Consider the following 17,790-nt stretch of genomic DNA (forward strand, 5'->3'; position numbering starts at 1 on the left):
TCCAGAGACACGCTCCTCTTTTATAAGTGAAAGCCGTAGCAACAATGCGCTTATTGTCATCGGTCAAATTTCAATCGACTCTCTAGCCCTCCCGATCCAACGCCATCTAGTACTGAATGCGTTGTTACAGTAAATTGGTTACATCGTTAATTACAGGGAACCAGTTATTTACGAAATGACCTGTTTATATAAATGTCGCATATTTCAATTACCAGTAAATTGTTCTCAGAAAAATCGAAGACGACTTTGGATATATAGGGATTTCACTAATAATTATTACTGGGTAAGTCTGTGATTGTTTGCACATTAGGACCTGCTATCAAAACTCATTAGCATTAAACCATGTAGATGTCGATAAAGTAAAGTCATATTTCAAGTAAATATTAACAAGGACGCTTAGCGCTATTCAGTACTTTCAGTTCTTTGATTGTGTCCTAAAGCAGGATTTTTCCCTTACACATGCATTCATGTCATGAAAAGTTCTGAATCCGGAGTAAAGAGGATTTCTAATTTCCATAAAGCTCGATTTATTTCTACTAACTTTATGCTACACACGTCTACAAGACAGAGTTTTCACGAATAGGGATTGTAACTGTAATTTTCTCTTTTGTTAAGAAAGTATTAAGTTCACACATTTCTTATATCCGATAAAATCTTAAACTCCTACTAGAAGGAAACTTGTCTTGTTTGGTCAGTTGCTCCTGAGATTTAAAAAACAACATAAAGAAAGGGGAAAAAAACTCCACAAAACACCCTCATTTTCTTATCTACATGTAATATGAATATTATACACGTTTTGATCTTGTCCCTGGTATCAGCCCGGATTAGTGGTATCGTTCAGAGCCTGTAATGTCCGATACATGCAACCCCAAGATCAAAACAAAGTTTTGAAGTTTATATCATATGCCTAAAACACAAAAGAAAATGCATATCATATACACTGTAGTATTGTTGAGGTACATTGCATTCAACATTGTATTTGTGTGTTCTACGAAGTACTTTACCTCTTTGAGACATGGTACAAAATGTCTGATATCGCTTACGTTTGGTTCTGAGAAGCTCACGAAGTACCACATGTGTACCCCCATCCCAGTGTTTGTCATTCTTTTCAAATGCAAACCTTTTAAAAAAAATGCAAACTTTATTAAATCAAACAATAAACATACTTGTGTCCCAGGAAATTGCTAGAATGTAGGATTTTTCTTCAATTAGCATTGAACTTTCGGAGGCGTCAGTTGAACTCCAGTTGTATGTGTGAGCTCCCGGAGACGTCAGTTGAACTCCAGTTGTATGTGTGAACTTCCAGAGGCGTCAGTTGAACTCAAGTTGTATGTGTGAACTTCCAGAGGTGTAGTTGAACTCCAGTTGTACATGTATGTGTGAACTTCCGGAGACGTCAGTTGAACAACGGTTGTATGTGTGAACTTCCGGAGGCGTCAATTGAACTCCAGTTGTATGTGTGATGTTATGGAATATTGATATATTATAAAACAACACAAGACATACATTAAGAAATAAATTCTTCATAACGCGCTTCATAAAAGGTATGCCGGTGTGAAGCAATTTACTTATTCAAATTGGTGGTATCACTAATTCAGGGGCGTCGGCAAGTATTTGACATTGGGGAGGCGACCTGGATCAAAGGGGGGGGGTGTCTATAACTACAATGCAACATGTTTTGACTTTTAGATTTGATATTATTTTCTTATTCTGTCAATGTCGTAAAGACACCACCTGATAATACTTAAAAGCCAGGCCCCAGTATCATGCAACAAATCAGACAAAATTCCAATCACCTGTAAGATGTTCATTACTTTTGAACTGAAACTTTTAATTTGCAGACTCTAGAAATTTGATGAAGCAATATTGAATAACAATTTCTTTTTGGAAATCACTGACTTCTCAATCATTTCATCGCAATATTCAGATTTTGAATTAAGGTAGTACTCTACATCGTCATAATGGCTGACTTCCTTTAAAAACATGGATGAAAAAATCGATATCAGCAATATTAGACTTTTCCTTTTCCATTTAAATACCTATCCGAGTAGCTCAGTAGGTTAGAATACCGAGTGCTGAACTGTAGGTCGCAGGTTCGAGTACAGCAGGGGTTTTAATTTTTTTGCAGATTACCTTCTACTAAAACTGTATTTTTTGACAAAATAAAGTAAATGAAAAAAATTTCAACTTCAAAATATTGTTGTACATATCCTCCACTTTTCATCTACATAGATGTTTCATGATCTTTTGCCTGAAAATAAGAAGAAAAGAAAAAAAAAATATTTTCATAAATTTAATATCGTTATTAGTGTAATTAATGTATTTGAACCAATGATTTCAATACATGTAATACTTATAGGTTATTACCTTTGTATGGGAAAATATGACGACCGAGTTTTTTGGCGCGTTTTTCGTCCGCGACAAAAAACGAGGTCGTCATATTTTCCCATACAAAGTCTGTAACCTTTTTATTATATCCTTTCAATTTCATTTAGAAACTAACAATAATTTATTTTTATCAATTTCTTTATTGATTTAATCAAGTAAAAGATGAAAAACACGAAAAATTTGAAAATTCACGACGTAGTAATTTGCATGTGTATTGATGGTGACGTATTGTTTGTCGGCCGGAATGTTTCCGGGCATATTTCGTGTGATATATACCCGCAAGCTTTTAAAGAAAAAAAAAAGGATCGATGAAATTGAAAGTATATAATAAATAAGATTTGTTTCCTTTTAAAAGATCATAGGGTAAATAAAATGTAGTACTTTGGTAATTCGTCATAATGTAACCATACGTATGGAACTTTTAAACCAAGAGGGGTCAAAAGAAAATCTTCTAATTTTGTATTTATCGAATTAAAAAAATATTTTGCAAAATTATTGGGGAAAATTTAAGAAGATTGATTCATGTTATTTATAATCGTATGTTTTTACTTGTTAATCGATTATTTTCAACATTCGTCATATTTAGTTTTAAAGGGGGTGGGGGTCCTGGTGAAAACTATGTGAATCTAGTTTTTTGTCAGACATAGACCTTTTAATATCTTCCCTTAAAGCTGACATGAATTAATAAATACGTACACCTTTCTCATCTTATCCGCCATATTTCTCTCAAGTAGCCTAATTTACTCTTCCCGTATATACCGTACCCCAAATGTGATTGTCACACCTGAGTGATTTTTCTAGGTGGACTCGACCAGTGCACATCTCCGATAGTGATATATAGGGAATGCGAAACAAATAAAATCACATTTTAAAACATTATGCTTTGCTCAAAATTACAAAATATTTATTGTATACCAATGCAACATTCCGAAAGTTTGGATAATTTAGAAAAAAAAATGCAAAAAAAGCTTATCTTGTATACTTGCAAGTGCATGCAAGTATTTGAAGTTTCTTATGAAATAAATGCGGAGAAATCATTTGCCAATTACATACTGATAGCATGGAATAAGCAAAGAGCATACAATATATTATTTATATCAATTCTTGCAAAATACAGGTCCATGCCATATGCATAATATGTAATGCACATGGCATATTCGCCACAAAAAAACCCGTATCAAATACGGACGTCTATTCAACAGGTATCGGAGATGTGCACTTACCGAAAATACTAGATTCTCTTTATTCTGATAAATCCACGAAACAAAATGATAAACTCCATTTGTATCTCGTTAGAACTTTACAACACATTGTCATTCCATTATACAGACTGCGACACACTTCACCCGTGCCAAATAGGGTGTCTTCAATCAGGGGAGATGTCAGAGTAGAAATTTTTTCCTGTATTGAATGCTTGTCTGGTCGAGGTTTTGCAGTTTATAGAAATCAGGAATCTGATCATATACACTGAGCATCTGGTTGGATATATTGCGTGATCAATTCAAAATTTATCGATTATCATATACACATTTGGACATGCAAATAAGGGAATAATGATCGAAAATATACATCTGTTTAAAAATGCGGGTATTACATTTGCAATCCATAATAAACAGTTGATTACACAAAGACACATATAAAAGGAAATGTATAAACGAAAATATAGTTTTATTGTTTCTTTGGGAACCACATAATTATTTACGGTCTCTGTATGTCCATATTCATTGATTGAACAGGAGAGAGAGAGAGAGAAAGAGAGAGAGAGAGAAAGAGAGAGAGAGAGACTGTCCTACTTCGATGTACAATATATCATTTCACAGAAGGAAAGAAAATTGATCATTGATATACTGGTAAGCTTACAAGCATTAAAAAATTCCAGCTATTTAAAAATTTGTTATTGACAATATATTAAAAACTTACAGGAGTTGATGCTTATAATTGAATTCATTACAAATTTAAAAAAAAAAATATCAGTTTAAACTGTGCATGTAGAAAATACTGACTTTGTATGTTAGAATAACGGGGGAAAAGTAAATTGTCAAAAAAGTGGGGAGAGCAGACTAACCCAGCCTCCCTGCCCACCCCAACCCCCTGTATACGTGCCTGAAACAACATATCAATTCGTGTTGAAAAAAAGGTGCATATCTGCATTTCATTAAATTCTAAAGGAGCTCGAATTTATGTGTTCCCCTATTAATTATTTTGTATGCAAGATTCGTTCCCGAATTTAGAATCATGCTTTCAGTCAGAGCAGAAATGAATTCATTTTGAAGTACATCTAGTTTGAATGCAAATGTGGGGTTCCTTCTTTTAATTTCATCAGACTCATTAGAACCCCCTCCCCCAAACTATGCAGCTTTGTTTTTATTGATATCTAAATCGGCATATGAATCCGGATACAAATTATATAATGTTTTTTCGTGATCATATAGATATCGATACTAGAAAATGTTTATACTCTTGCCTTTTTGCATATCCTACTAACACATTACAGTAGATTGACACTGTATCATATCAAATAAAACCTCAACACGAATTTTACTGATTTATGAATGCAAACATCTTATCGAATACATTTGGATATGAAATTTCGACGTACAGCGGCATGTCTATTTTCAGAATATATCCATTGCGCCAGATCTACGAAATGAAAATAATCATTATGGCATGTTACAGAAACGTTAAAACACACATATGCTATAGTCCTGCAATGCATGCATGCGATTTTTCTGAATACATGTATTTATGTATTCGTGAATGAAGTTCCTACGCTTAAAACTATCTTGGCCTTTATGCATTTTGTTTTGTGATTTTGGTTTACCATTCCTTACACTGTGTAAATGAAGGAAAACTTGGTAAAGGGTGCAATTCTACACCATACAATTAGTATACATGCATGTGTTGAAAAGCAAAATGTACATGTAATAACCAGACATGTATCGTAATTTTTTATGGGGGGGGGGGGGGGGTACAACAGGAAGAAAAAGATGGAAAATTGGATTCTTCAAAATTTCTTGCCATTCAAAAATAATAATTAAAAAAGATGAACGAAAACAGCAATAAAATAAAACAAAAAACCCAAACAAACCAAGATGTTTTATCCGATGTTCAAAGTCCTAATGTGGGGATGAAGGGTTAAAAGAGTCTTTTACTTTGACTGCCTCAATAATTCCCCCTACTCTTCATTTTCTTCCATCGTTGGGGGTGGGATGGGGTGGTTAGAGTCCTCTACTATGAGTGCCTCATAATATCTTCATTTTCTTAATTGGTGGTGGTGTGTGTCTTTTACGATTATATCAGAACTTTCAAGCTGGGGTCAAGTTTTTTTGGGGGGTGGGGGGGTGGGGGGGTTGTCACCCAATATATTTTTACTTGCATTACAAAATAACGGCCTCTCACTTCTGTCGGCGCGGGTTCGAAACCCGCTCGCGCCGGTGAGTGAGGAAGTTTCCCAGTTTACTTTTGGAAGGTCGGTGGTCTCTTCCCAGGTACATTGTATCTGGTTTCTCTCTTCCACCAACAAAAACTGGGCGCCACCATATAACTGAAAAATTGTTGAGTGTGGCGGAAAACATAAAAAAAAATAAATGGATATTGTTATCAAAGGTGGGGGACAGACACTCTTGTCCCCTCCCCTTGATTCTATGTACCTTTGTACTTGACCTTTGCCTGTTGCCCAATCCTGTTGAGTTTCTCAATAAAATATGTTTAAATAAAAAAAAAATTCTATGTGCTTGATAAACTACGCATATGATAAACTCAATTATTACATTTTACATTACTACAACTTGCGTCGAGTTCAACGCAGAATGTAATAAAGCAAAATGGCATAGATATATAAGATCTATTGAGCGCCGAATTAGCATAAATTGCGTGCTTTAAATGAATCAAATAAATATGTATTATCAATTAATGAGAGCAATATTGAGTTACTGTTCTCTTATCTTGAATTAACGAAATAAGAGCGCGATTATTACAAGATCATCGTTTGAATCCCCTCTCTCTCTCTCTCTCTCTCTCTCTCTCTCATCCCATACACTCGTGCAGTGTTGTTGTGTATGCAAATTATTTATGCACAAACAATTTTGTACCTAAATGATTTCCTGATTTATAAATCTGCAATGCTCTGACAAGTAAATCATACGGTATAAGGATTCATGCACAATACAGGGTAAATATTCTACTCTGATACTTCCCCTGATTGAAGATAGCTGATCGGCACGGGCAAAGTGTGTCGCAGTCTGTACAATGGACAATGCTGTTTACTGTTGGAATACAAATGGAGTGTATCGTTTTGTTTCATGGATTATGCTAATAAAAGGAGTTTTACTACTACTTTGAGTATTTTCGACAAGTGTACACGTACATCTTCGGTCCTTTACAGATATTACGAGTAGACCCAGGTAAATAGTCATCCGCATTCGATGCTTTTTCATGACGAGCATACATGACCATGTCTTCTTTAGACGTACAGTAGCATTTATGTATTTGCATTTTGCTTGAAGTAAGTGTGAATGGTATAGATTTTATACCCTTTGCTTATTCCATTTCATCAATAGATCTAGATAATAAATGAAATATTTCTCCGCGTTTTTGTATAGTTTTGACATGTTTATTGCAAATGTACGCACATTCACGTAAAGAAAAGGCATTCTATATTTATTTATCCAAAGCTTTTAGAATGATTTACTACTGTACGATATGTTTATTGTAATTTTGAGCACTGCATGGTGTTTCAAAACGTGATTTCATTTCTTTTTGATGTCCTATAAATTAGTATCGGAGATGTACGTGTTACCTGTCGAAGCTACCCGCACAGGTAAATCGAAGACACTGATGTGAAGTGAAGCGTAGCAAAACTCGTCCCCTTATATACCATGAGAACCCTGATACATATAACAATAGAATATCCAACTGATATGGCGGATTAGCAAAGAAATATGGCGGACATATAGAATTATACTATATTTATTAATTCATGTCAGCTTTAAGACAATTTAAGGAATATGGTAGGCCAGCCGTTGAAGAAAATGATGAGATCTTAAAAAGTTCTCGAATAACATTTCTATCTTATCGAAATCAAAAGATGATTATGACCTATTTGAACAGATGATATCACTAGAAATCCGAATAGGTGATAGATCAGCATTTTCGTGTTTTGAAAATATACATATTCCACATATGTAATGCGTAAACTGTCCCAACTCACTTTGTTTGAACCTCTCTTGGAGTGATCATTGCATACAAAGAGGATACACAATTATAAAATACATCAAATCATTACATCCAACTGGGAATGCCACACTGACAAGGTAATATTCCGGAAAATAGATTGCTCCCGTCTTGCTCGTAGCAATAAGTAGCAAAAACGTCATTTCCTTTCATATAGAGAGCACCGTGGTGCATGTAGGGAACGGAGACGGAGGTAAATTGGAAAAGAAAAAAGCAAATAGCTCTTAGATTCTTATTATTGATGTTAATTGAAATCGTTTAAGAATTAATTAGTCTGTAGAATGTTTCTTGTTTTGCAGAGATCTTAAATCTAGGCTATTAAGTGTCACTTAGTCATGACCTGGGGACTGTTTTGGTATTTAACAGTGTTTAATACCATTCAGTGATAGGTGATATGTGTTAAGGTATGACCCTTGAGACAAGCGAAGACTTTAACATCATGCAACATGATTTTAGACATTTAATCCACCTATTCGATTTACGCGGGAAATATAACTCAGCTGATGTAGACTGCATTGTGACGTCATATTTAGCTTCGCAGTTTCGTAACTACTCGGCTAATTCAATAATAAACTGGTTCCCCACTGATTCGTTCTACACACAAACATCGGGTCAGCGGTACTTTGGTTAGCCCAAATGAGCCAATTTCATTGGGCAGTTGATTTTTATGTCCCCCTAGAGAGATTCCGAATGGTAGCGTCGTTGCAATCGGATCACACGCTCGTCCTTTTCCGCAACCGGTAAGAAGACTTGGACGTGGATCACCGCAAGAATTGCATCAAATTGATGCATTTCTTTGCCGTAAGCGCGCCTGTATATGAGATTAGAAGGCCAGAACCAAATTCCTTTATAATGTAGTTTTAGATTTTCACCACAGATTCGCTCGAATTTCCTATTGTAATGTACGACTGTGATGTCATAGTTACATTTGTGTACATGTGGCAACATCCTCTGATGGCATCGATCTATATACGAGGTTCATTTGCAGTTACGGAAATAGCCGAGTAGTTACGATTGGCGTTGTTGTTGTCTAGCTATGATGTCAAAGCCTATTGCACTACGTTGCGAAGCTTCAAGGACTTACGTACTATGACTACGTTGTAGCCTTCTTGAAGCTTGCGCTTGCCTTAATTCATATTTGTAACGTAGTGTAGTCAACTCTGACATCAAAGCTAGCATCGTTGCTATTTTGAAATGAACTCTCGTTGTACACGTGAAATAATGATACAGCCCAAATCCTGGCTGTCAAAAATTGGCGCTTACCTATTGTACACGAGAGAAGCAAGGTCAACAGGGTACCAGTTTATTTCCATAACCGCAAATAAACCTCGTATGTAGATTGATGCCATCACAGTCTGATGAAACATGATCTTTGGGGCTAAAACAAATGCATCTCCTGCCTCGTTCACATGAAGAATTTAATTTGCATTTTAAGTTAATTAAATTTGCATCAAATCTGAAACACAGACCTGTGACAGAACTGTCATGCCACAACTGGAGATTTGAAAATTTTCAGCTGGAGTTTTGGTCTGATAACTGGAGATTTTTTATCGACATTTTTTTTTTACCGTTTTTGTGTGTTCATTGGCTAATGAAATCATGCTACTAGTAGTTTTTTGTGTTACAAGTGTCTGAGTTCATAATCATCAGATCCTTTTTGTGTTGAGAACATTGATAATTCCTTTTTTGTGTTAAGAACATTGATAATTCTTAAGTCAATACCTTAAAAACCACAATTAAAAGAAAAAAACTTGTTATATTTATATATTTATTACAGAGATAACAAGTTATAACAATTATCACTTTTCAGAAAAGTTGACCAACATATTAGATCTTGGCCTACTAACAAATTTAAGCTCACTTGAGATTTCAGCACTGGTGAGCTAAATAGTATAAAAAACATGTTCTCACATAAAAGAACTACATTGCATATCTGAAAACGTGTTTTTTTTCTTCTTCAGTGAATCGTGTAGTGAACAAATATATGTTACAAGACTTGGCCACGTACTATTTATACATGCATGTGTAAATAAATACTGAGAAAATTCGAACTGTGCACACCCATCGTCGTCTTGCCGTATCCATCTTTGAATATACAGTTCAGTTAGAGATAATCCATTCTAATACAACTGTGTCATTCTGTCCACACATATTACGAACATCTTCAGTGCCCACTTTCTTTTCCCACCTGCTCCTTACCAAGTTTTCAACAGCATCAAAGATCGTCCGACTTCAACTGTCGGTATCACTTCCTAATCACCAGAGCGTGTGCCAAAAACAATCTTTTTAATCATCCACTAATTGTTTATTATCACTAATTGCTGTGTAATCATAAATAAACTCCTCAAATGGCTTCAGTAATTACTGTACCCTCGTTAATTGACATTTACCTGTGCAGTCACTGTGACAGAAAAATAGACGACTTTCGATTGTCTCGGGGTTTTTCCTTATCAATATCGAAAAATGGCGCTTAGAAAATTTGTGTTGTTGAAAATTTGAAATGACGGAAGATTTTACATTTTAACGGAAGGAACGGAAGGGGGGCTCAAATTCGGGAGATTTTGTCTTCCGACGGAAGAATCACAGGTCTGGAAACGCATCAACACAGTGAGAGTGTAATACACATTAATTTACTTTGAATTAGTATTAAGATTTATGTCACATTTTAATGCGAATAAAATTTACATTTCATTAGCTCCGTGTAAATGCTAAGCAAAGCTAATGTGGATTAAATGTTGACGCATGCGTAATGACAAATTTGGGTCACATGAATCTTACCCCTTGTTAACTTTGAATATTTATAATTTTTTTTAGCACCTGTTCAGACAGTATGTCATTAGATAATGTCAGACGCAAATCTGTGCTCTCCGTATATACATTCTGAGTATTGCATATAATGATGGGCAACCGTGGGGGGGGGGGATTTGATAATCAGATGCACCTTTTCAATTGATTAATAAAATAATGGAATTTCGTTCAATTCAAATTTATGGCATAAATCAGTGATTCATTTATTCATTTTGGTGTATCCTCAGGCCAAAAATAAAAATTGATTTGTTTGATGTACTTCGACCGACCCGTCAAATTTGCTCCTACCCGTCAAATTTGCTCCTACCCGATCATTTTTCAGCAATTTTAAATTTCATTTTTTTTTTTTTTTTTGTTTTGGTTCCCTTGAAAAATAGAAAATTCTCCTTACTTTAAAACTAAATATTAAAAAATTTCATGACATCAAAAAACAAACAAACAAAAACACCTACCTACCGACCCACCTTGAAAAATGTGGGTCAGAGTACATCAAACAAAAATATTTTTAATGATGGCCTCAGTGATTTTTTAAGGCCCATTTTGGGTCCGAATTTCGTCCCTTTTCCTTCCAAAAAATTGCCAATTTTTTCCCAATTTAGCTTGCATTTTTCCCAATAATAAAATTATGAAAGGAAAACGTATTTGAAAAAAATATACATTCAATGTGAATTATATGCAAAGACTTAACAAAGAGTTGTGGGAATGATGGATTTGGATAGAACAGTTGAAAATTTTAAAAGGTTAAAGAAAATTAGATGTGTAAAATAAAGATAATATAATGTTTGATATGATTTTAAAACTTATTTACAATAAAATTGATTTTTCCCAATTTGACTGAAATGTCGACAATTTTTCCCAATTTGAAAGCCACAGGACCCTTGTAAAAAATGTAGAAAAATCACTGGTCCTGCATAAATTTGCGCATTGATTTGCTCAAGACGCATGATTTCAATAACTGCATCCCAGCGGACACATAAAAATTTGAAATTATTTGAAAATGTTTTCATCCCCCCCCCCTCCCCCGGTAATTAGTACAAAATCTAAGCTCCAGAATGTACTACACATCCGAGATATTCTGAATGAAACTAATGGATGTATATGGCATTATGGCGGGTAAACAAAACTGGGAACTAGAATTTCCTCGCATATGATCCGATTCCACCAAATTTTAATTTTTATTTTATAAAACTTCCAAATCAGAGAAAGTTTACAACATTTTTGCAAAGTGATGTGAATGATAATATTGCCAATAACTACGGGTAAAAGAAACGAACACGGAGTCCCCGAAATCAAATGTCTGTCCTGAAAACGAAGTAGAGGTTGAGAAAATTCGAAAGGTGAAAAAATGTCACCAAAAATGACTTACACTTTATTAATCTTGCCTAAGATTTGAGTTTAGATATATAGCTGGAAAATATTTATTGTAGCATTTGCACAGAACATAGAAAAACTACATGGCATGAACAAAGTAGCTAGGAATGAAAACTTCCAACATTCAATTTTAAGCAGACGCATGAACTTGGTGGATCATAAACTTATTTGTGTGTGTGTGGATTGGATGGTTTCAGAAAATTTACATTGTAGCACTCTCGAAATTCAAATCATTGATTGATCGGTTTCATGAACTTGCATGGTCTTGAGAATTTTTTTATCTGAAAATCATTTGGCAATATATGAACTACGAATAAGAATTTTCTGCAAATGAATTATCTGATGGCTTGTAATAAAAAGCGAAATCTCTATTCTCTAGAAGGGGTTGACAATTTTAGTAAGCTTGGGAGTATGGAGCACCAAATTAACATAAACTCAAATAATTGAAGATATCTTCAATTATTTGAAGATATCATCAATTCAATTATTGCTCTCTTTAATTGAATTGATGCGTGCATTAAATCAATTATTGCTCTCATCCATTGAATTAATTCATTGAGAGCATGAATTGAATTAATGAGAGCAATAATAGATTTGATGTGCGAATTAATTAAATTGTTACTCTCTTCAATTCAATTGATGAGAGCATCAATTTCGTAGAAATATTGCTCGCAATAATTAATTTAGAGCTCGGTATGAATAATTTGATGATCTCTTTAATTCGTTTGAAGATATCTTTAATTATTTACAATGCTTTTGTATAAGGAATTAATGTGTGCATCAATTCTTTTAAAGAGAGCAACAATTCAATTAAAGAGATCATTAATTCAATTATGGATATGTTGAATGGAAGATATCTTTAATTATATAGTTGCTCTCTCTAAAAGAATTATTGCTCTCTTCAAATAAAGATATCATTAATTCAATTGAAGAGAGCAATAATTGAATTAATGCGCACATTAAATCAATTATTGCTCTCATCAAATGAAATAATGCGCACATCAATTATTGTTCTCATCAATTGATTTAATGTGCGCATTATATCAATTATTGCTCTCTTCAATTGAATTGTAGCGCGCATCAATTCAATTGTTGATATCATTAATGCATTTGAAGAGATCATTAATTCAATTAAAGCACGCATCAATTCAGCTGAAGAATTAATGCTATCATCAATTCAATTAATGTGTGCAATAATTCAGAATTAAAGATATCATTAATTATTTGAAGAGATCTTTAATTAAATTGTTGCGTGCATCAAATGAATTGATGATATCTTCAGATAATTGAAGTTATCTTCAATTATTTGAGTTTATGTTAATTTGACGCTCCATATGGGAAGGGCTTACATAGGATATGCCTGTTGCCCAATCCTGTTTAGTTTCTCAATAAAATATGTTTAAACCAAAAAACAAACAAAAAAAACCCAGTAAGCTTCTTCCTTAACTTGGTTTGTTTATACCTGTGATTGTCAGGCTGTTTGTTTGAAGGAATGAAATTTGGACTCGTTGATTTTAGCATGGGACTTGTTACTGTAATCAAGGGGAGTCCACTGGACTCATGATAACCATTTTCAAAATGAATCACTGCATAAATATATCAGTGAAAGCGAAATGTTGTCAGACGGACGGGCTACTCCAGTAATTTGACTCTCGGTCCGGTAAACTTCATTATATTTCCGGTCCGAATGTCCGGTGACTTTCTGGCAACGGTTTCGGAAACTACGTTTCGATTTCCAGTTCCGTTTATTAAAAAAAAAACATACAAAAACGGCAACATGTTCCAATTAAAATGGAACAGTAATGCAGTCCCCAGTAAACCTTTAAAACCAAAATCCAATGACCAGGAGGCTCAAAGTCTTTCATGTTTTAATAATGAATAAAATAATAATACTATTTTCGGTCTGGTAAAATGTGATTCGGTCTGGTAATGTTCCTATGTTTACTAGGGGTGAAACGATACAGTACCTTCTCGATTCGATTCGATTTTCGATACTTTAGTCTCGATTCGATGATTTTTGATTCGATACAATAGCGTACCAAATTCTTTATAATGCTTAGATTTTTATACCCCCCGCAACAAGTTGTGGGGGGGTATACTGGAATCGGGTTGTCCGTCTGTCTGTCCGTCCGTCTGTAGACGCAATGGTTTCCGGGCTCTAAAGCATTATCCTTTCCACCTACCGTCACCATATCATATATATGGACTACCCAAGGGATGAAGATGTTCCCTATCGATTTTGGGGTCAAAAGGTCAAAGGTCAAGCGCACTGGACATCGAAGTAGCAATATGGTTTCCGGGCTCTAAAGCCTTATCCTTTCCACCTACAGTCACCATATCATACATATGCACTACCCATGGGATGAAGATGTTCCCTATCAATTTTGGGGTCAAAAGGTCAAAGGTCAAGCGCACTGGACATCGAAGTAGCAATATGGTTTCCGGGCTCTAAAGCCTTATCCTTTCCACCTACAGTCACCATATCATACATATGGACTACCCATGGGATGAAGATGTTCCCTATTGATTTTGGGGTCAAAAGGTCAAAGGTCAAGCACACTGGACATCGAAGTAGCAATATGGTTTCCGGGCTCTAAAGCGTTATCCTTTCCACCTACAGTCACCATATCATACATATGGACTACCCATGGGATGAAGATGTTCCCTATTGATTTTGGGGTCAAAAGGTCAAAGGTCATGCGCACTGGATATCGAAGTAGCAACACTCAGAAAAAAGGTAGTTTATACCTATTACCAACACCCTTTGGGAGATTGGGGTAAGCGGGGGGTATTCTTAGTGAGCATTGCTCACAGTACCTCTTGTTAAAAATTGTGAAATTCATGGCCCCTGGATCAGGGGTTCTGGTGATAGGGTGGGGCTCTATAAGTCATATAGTGAAAATGCATTATTTCTTTGAAAATCTTCTTCTCTGTCCTTGGGTATTAAGTAGACAAACCAATAGCATGGTTATGATGAGCAAGGATGCCTCTTTCAAAATTGTGAAATTCATGGCCCCTGAGTCAGGGGTTCTGGTATTATGGTGGGGCCCTATTGATCATATAGTGAAAATGCATTTTATTTCTTTGAAAATCTTCTCCTCTGCTGCTGGGTATTAAGTAGACAAACTAATAGTATGATAATGATGATCAAGGATGCTTCTTTCAAAACTGAAATTTATGGCCCCTGGGTCAGGGGTTCTGGTGCAAAGGTGGGGCTGACCACATAGCTATTCAATGTTTCTTCCATCCAAAAGTAAAATTCTTATATTTAAACACAAACCTAATTCAAACATTGGAAGGTTGTTACATGATACTCAGGTGACCTATAAGGCCCCTGGGCCTCTTGTTATTATTTGCTGTGGTTCTTTCATGATAAGGTGGCGCAGGGTTCCAACTTCGACTGAATACCTTAGGGGCCAAGTGGGCCCCTGAATAAGAAGTCCTGTTAGCCCACATGGAATTTTAGTAGCCCACACATAACATGAAATTGAATAACATGGGGGTTTTTTTCACAAGAAAAAGAAACATCAAGTCACATTGCAATTTATTTAAAAAATTAAAATATCAATATTTAAATTCTGTTTCCTTCTCCGTAATTCTTTCAAATACCTCTCTCATTTCCACTCTCATTTCGTCAACCTAGCAAAAATATCAGAGTTCATGGACTTTTATGATCTTTGCTGCGTCTGACTAACTCACATTTCTTCAGACTTTTATGTTATTTCAAAATTTCTCAGCTTTACGATGCTGTCAAGTTTATAACTTGGGCAAGCTGTCACAACGATTGGACCTTTCGTGTCATGTTTTGTACACACAGCACGTCATCCCCTTTTCGCCGTCATCGAGCCATATTCTCCCCTTCTTTCCACTTTGGTTAAAAGCAGACGCTTTCTTTTCGTTTGAAGTAACCTTTGCGTTGTTCAACTTGTGGTTTAAATACATTTTGGAAGGTTTGATACCCCAGGAATGTCTCGCCAAGTGGCAAAACCTCAATCGGAAATTGAACTTCAATTATAATAGGACTTGAATCGGTCGGAAAGAAAAATGTTGATCGGACAATTACGGTCGCCAAGTGGGCGACAAGAATGGAAATTTTGGGTGCCCACAAGCAAAGTTTAGTCGCCAATGCGAGTGGGCGAGCGGTAATTTGGAACCCTGGTGGTGCTTTCTTATATGCTGTGGACCACAGTAAGGTGGCACTTTTTAGGTCACCTGAGTAAATTCAGGTGACCTATTGCAATTGGTTGTCGTCTGTCGTGTATTAACAAATTTTTTATTTCTCTTGATAACTACCACTCCAATTCTTTTCATATTTGGTATGAATCATCAAGGGGGATATAAACTGTAAATTTCAGGACTCCAGCTCTCCTTGTGCCTTAGGGGCGGGGCAAAAACTGCCCAAAATTGACTAATTTTCAAAAATCTTCTTCTCAAGAACCGCACACGTGTAAGAAAAACTAAATGCATGGTGATGGAGTCTACCAAAGTTGTAAATTTCATGATTCCCAGGGTAGGGTTCTGACCCCAGGACGGGGCTAAACTGTTATATAGTGTTTATGTGTAAAACACTTAAATAACATCTTCTTTAGTGCTGTTGATAATAAATTGAAACTAAATGGATATTTAAAAAGAACAGGTAGTCCTTTACCAAAATTGTAAATTTGATGATCCCAGGGGTAGGGGTTTTGGTATCAGGGCGGGGCCAAAATGGTCAGTTATTAAATGTGCGAACAATAGACATTTTTAACTTCTTCGTGAAAACTGTCATTCCAATTCTTTTCATATTTAGTATGAAGCATCTTTGGAACAAGGGGGACATAAATTGTAAATTTCAGGATTCCTGTGGCCTTGGGGGTGGGGCTAAAACTGTCCAAATTTCAGGCTGTCCAGCGGCCCTAAAATTCCTTTAAAAAATGTAAAATTCAAGGGGAAATCCTAAAAAAGCCCTTATTTTTCATGTCAATTCCTACTTTTTTATCAGTCTTGAAAAATCAAAATGCATTCATACAAAATGTGTGTTATTAACGTAGATTGCAGCTCTTATTCAGATAATGCTGATGCAGTGAAAGGCAGTTGACCTGTGGATCCATGTGTCAAGCTTGTTTATTGGTTGTGACTTTGTGATAAAGAGTTGAGATTTTAGGTATGTAAATACTATAGCCAATAATAGCTGAGACCATGGAACACTGGAATACGCCCTTCCTGTACTTACATCTTGTTTGTGTGTCATGTGAGTTTCTTTATTGTCAAATTTGACAAGGTAAGTCCTTTTAAATAATTAAAACTTCCGCAATTTGGTTAAAAATTCCTAATTTTAGCCCTAATTTAGCCCTAATTTTTTTAAATTTTACCCCTAAAATTTGCACTTATTTTTTGTCCAAGGGTGCTGGACAGCCTGAAATTTGACAAATTTTCAGAAATCTTCTTCTCAAGAACCGCACACGTGTAAGAAGAACTAAATGCAATATGATGATGTAGAGCAGGAAGGCCTCTACCAAATTGTAAATTTCATGATTCCGGGGGTAAGGGTTCTGACCCCAGAGTGGGGCCAAACTTTTTATATAGTGTTTATGTGTAAAACACTTAAATAACTTCTTCTTTAGTGCTATTGGTACTAGATTGAAACTACATGTAAATGGATATTTAGAAAGAACAGGTAGTTCTTTACCAAAATTGTAAATTTGATGATCCCAGGGATAGGGGTTGTGGTATCAGATTGGGAACATAATGGTCAGTTGTTTTATATGTGAACAATAGACATTTCTAATTTCTTTGTGATAAATATCATTCCAATTCTTTTCAAACTTGGTATGAAGCATCTTTGGAAAAAAGTGGACATAAATTGTAAATTTTAGGATTCCTACACCTTGGGGACAGGACAAATACTGTCCAAAATTGACTAAATTTCAAAAATCTTCTTGTCAAGAACTGCACGTTTTAAAAAAAACTAAATGCATTAAGATGTAAAGCGGGAAGGCTTCTACCAAAATT

At 35.3% G+C, this 17,790-nt stretch overlaps 1 protein-coding gene across 1 annotated transcript in view; it reads left to right on the forward strand.

The window, feature by feature from the left end:
• The first annotated feature begins 7,762 nt into the window (after positions 1 to 7,762).
• The window catches only part of LOC125682990 (phytanoyl-CoA hydroxylase-interacting protein-like), a 16,198-nt gene continuing 6,170 nt past the window's right edge, over positions 7,763 to 17,790 (forward strand). Inside the window, exon 1 of the mRNA XM_048923632.2 lies at positions 7,763 to 7,813. The gene's annotated coding sequence lies outside the window, so the exon portion shown is untranslated. The remainder of the gene's footprint in view (positions 7,814 to 17,790) is intronic.

Source organism: Ostrea edulis, chromosome 6 (assembly GCF_947568905.1).
Source record: "Ostrea edulis chromosome 6, xbOstEdul1.1, whole genome shotgun sequence".
Taxonomy (NCBI): domain Eukaryota; kingdom Metazoa; phylum Mollusca; class Bivalvia; order Ostreida; family Ostreidae; genus Ostrea; species Ostrea edulis.